This window comes from Triticum urartu, chromosome 7 (assembly GCF_003073215.2).
Source record: "Triticum urartu cultivar G1812 chromosome 7, Tu2.1, whole genome shotgun sequence".
Lineage (NCBI taxonomy): Eukaryota > Viridiplantae > Streptophyta > Magnoliopsida > Poales > Poaceae > Triticum > Triticum urartu.
Window position 1 is genome coordinate 88,040,654 of NC_053028.1, and position 4,038 is coordinate 88,044,691.

Genomic DNA, 4,038 nt, shown 5'->3' on the forward strand with positions numbered 1-4,038 from the left:
CGATCCGGAGACGCAGTTGCATGACATTCTTTGGGCTGTCCATGACGGAAAAAACCGTGGTAGAAGCGAGGGTGAGGAAAATTTCGGGGAGTTCTCGGTTACGGTAGGAGGTCGGGGCCGAGCGATGCGCGTTTCTCTTGTACACGCCCACGCGTGTGTGCGAGGCGTTGGCTCTAACTGAACCCGAGCGAGGCGTTGGGCTCTAACTGAACCCGAGTGATTGCACTGCAGGCTACGCGTTACTGAACCCGAGCGATCGATCGATGGCTATTAACTGAACCCGATCGAGCGATTCCTTCGCTACTGCTGCTAACTGAAGCCGATCGATGTTGCCTCTGGATGAACAATGAGCGTTGCGGGGGGGGGGGGGGGGGGGGTGGATGAACAGTTCCCGGTGGGGGTGGATGAACAGGACCCCGAGGTGTTGCCTCTAGATGAACAGGACCCCGATCGATCGAGTCGGTTGGGGCTGGATGAACAGGACCCCGTGGAGGGCTGGATGAACAGGACCACCCCGTGGAGGGCAGGATGAACAGTAGACGTTGGAGGGCAGGATGAACAGTAGCCCGTGGAGGGGTGGTTGAACAGGAGCCCGTGGAGAGGGCTGGTTGAATAGTAGCGCGATGGAGGCTGGATGAAAAGGAGCCCGTGGATGAACAGTCACGGGTGGAGGCTGGAGGAGGTCGACGGTGGATGAACAGTAGCTTGTGGAGGCTGGAGGGGGTCGACGGTGGAGATGAACAGTATCCCGTGGAGTTCCGTTTTTGCGGTACGCCACACCCCTCCCGATGAACAGGACCCCCGTTTCGACCGTAGCGCTCCAACACAAGTCTGTTTCCTCCGTTTTGCGGTACGCCACACCCCTCCCGATCAACAGGACCCCCGTTTCGACCGTAGGAGGTCCGTTTCCTCCGTTTTGCGGTACGCCAGACCCCTCCTGATGAACAGGATCCCATTTCGAACGTGGCCGATCAAACACAAGGCCGTTCCTCCGTTCTGCGGTACGCCAGGCCTCGTTTCCATTGCCTATTCCGTCTAAGCCCTCCCGATGAACACGACGCATTCCGTTGCCTCCCGATGAACACGACGCATTCCGTTGCCCCCCCATGAACATGACGCATTCCGTTGCCTCCCCATGAACACGACTACGACGCTGTTTCTCCGTTCTGACCCAGCCATGCACACGAGCCCTGGCCGTACGTATGCGCGAGTAGGCGTTCGAGACCCCGCCCGTATGTACACATACGTGGCTGTATTTTCTTTCTTGCACCCTGGCCGCTGTACGTACGTGTACATGCTACGTGTGCGCCTCTACTACGACATGTGCGCGCCTCTACGTCTATATGTACATACACGTTCACAACCTGAATGACAACGCTACGTATGCTTCGACCAGGTGGGTCCGACTGTCAGGCACTTCCTTGCATGCGAAGATGTAGCTGGTGGGTCCCAGCAGTCAGGGGCAAACGTTTTTTTCACGAAATACGGTGGCCCATCCGGTGGGTCCCCACTGTCAGGTGGAGGAATAATTATTTTGCACGTAATAAGGAGGCACTTCCTTGCTGCGGCCGTGGACCCAGCTGTCAGCCTCTCCACATACTGTCCACGTCCGATGGAAGCCGTTCCTTGACCATGTTGACCACGCCGCGCCGAGAGCACCAGAGCGGTGGACGACGGCGAGGCCTAGGAAGGGGACGACGCGGAGCCGGGGAAGACGCGGCAGTGGATGCCCACGCGTAGAGGAGTACGACGGTTCACTGGTTCGTTGCGGTGTGAGGCTGCCGTCGCCGCAGAATAATAGGGGGTGTGGGTGAGTAGAGGGATGGCCTGGCCAGCGGTGGGAGTAGTAGGGGGCGGCGAGGCCTCCGCCGCATCGCAGCCGGCCATGGGAGGCAGGAGCACGAGGCACGACCGGCGCTGGTTTGGGCGGCTGGAGCAAGAAGACCAGAGGTTGAAGAAGCACTACGACCGTTGGATGGACATCGTACGGTCACTGGAGCAAGAATCGTGCATATTGACTAAGTTGAAAAAGCCCTCCGTCCCCGTCAACTTAGTAGGCCCACAAGTCAGCCTCGCACCAAGGTGGGTCCCAGCTAGCAGGGGGTATTCATTTTTTTTGTGCGTAATAAGGAGGCACTTCCGGTGGGTCCGAGCTGACAGCAGGGGGAACATTTTTTTCGCGAAATACGGTGGCCCGTCGGGTGGGTCCCAGCAGTCAGGGGCAAACGTTTTTTCGTGATATACTGGTGGGCGTCCGGTGGGTCCCTGCTGTCAGGTGGAGGAATAATTATTTTCCGCGTAATAAGGAGGCACTTTCTTGCGGCTGCCGTGGACCCAGCTGTCAGCCTCTCCACGTACAGTATTCTTCTGATGGAATTCGGTCGTTGACCACATTGACCACGCCGCGCCGACAGCACCACAGCGGTGGATGACGGCGAGGCCTAGGAAGGGGACGACACGGAGCCGGGGAAGACGCGGCAGTGGATGCCCACGCGGAGAGGAGTACGAGGGTTCACTGGTTCGGCTGCGCTGCCGTCGCCGCAGAATAACAGGGGGTGTGGGTGAGTGGAGTGGAGGGATGGCTGGCCAGCGGTGGGAGTAGTATGGGGGCGGTGAGGCCTCCGCGGCAGCACAGCTGGCCACGGGAGGCAGGAGCAGGCGGCACGACCAGCGCTGCTTTGGGCGGCTGGAGCAAGAAGACCAGAGGTTGAAGAAGCACTATGGCCGTTGGATGGACATCGTATGGTCAGTCGAGCTAGAATCGTGCATATTGACTAAGTTGACAAAGCCCTTCGTTCCCGTCAACTTAGTAGGCCCACTATACTGGGTCCCAGCTAGCAGGGGGAGTATTCATTTTTTGTGCGTAATAAGGAGGCACTTCCTTGCGTGCGAAGATATAGCTGGTGGATCCGAGCTGTCGGTGGCGGTAATGTTTTTTTCGCGAAATACAGAGGCCGTTTCGGTGGGTCCCAGATGTCAGGTGGAGGAAATCATTATTTTGCGCGTAATAAGGAGGCATTTCCTTGCGTGTGGCCGTGGACCCAGCTGTTAGCCTCTGCACGTACAGTCCACTTCAGATGCATGTCGGTCGTTGACCACGCTGACCATGCCACAGCGAGAGCACCAGGGCGGTGGACGACGGCGAGGCCTAGGAAGGGAACGACACGGAGGCAGGGAACACTCGGTCGTTGTTTTTGTTTCCCACGCGGAGGGGAGTAGGACTGTACGAGGGTTTACTGGTTCGTCTGCCGTCGCCGGAGAATAACAGCAGGTGTGGGTGAGTAGAGGAATGGCTAGGCCAACGATGGGAGTACGGTGGGGCAGTGAGGCCTGTGCGGCAGCACAGCCAGCCGCGGGGAGGAGGGAGCAGGCAGTCCCGCCGGCGCTTGTTTGAGCGGCTGGAGCAGGAAGAGCAGAGATTGAAGAAGCACGACGGCCGTTGGATGGACATCCAACAGTATATAGGCCATTTGTGGAAAGCCTCAAATCTGTGGAAAACAGCATACAACACATCTACCATTATTTCAAATAATTTACAGCCCATTACGGGTTTTTTTAGAGCTCATATTCTTTATGTTAGCATTACAGCTCATATTGTGGCCACGGTTAAAAAATTATACGAAATTTTGCATATGTCGGTGCGGTCTGAACTGTTTTTAATCCCGAAATTTCGAGTCACATTCAGATTGATTTTGAAAATAAATTGTATATCAATATAAAATCCAATAAATTGTCCATGCATAAAAATCAATGCAATTTAAACTCTCGAAATGAAAAAAAGATATTTGAAACTAATTGCCGGTTTGATGTGTTTTAAAGATGTACAGCCCATTTCTCATTACTGATAGGCCATTTTCCCGGCCAGCCCAATGAAGCTCTCCTCGTCTTGAAAGATTTGCAGCCCAACAGGTCTGATAAAGAGACTTACTTGACAAATCACAAAAGAACTGGGCTAGCCATTTTCAGAAAGAAAAAAAACTACTGGGTTGGTCTATGGTAAACATAAAAGAAAAGGCTATCTAGACAGGCCAGAGTGTC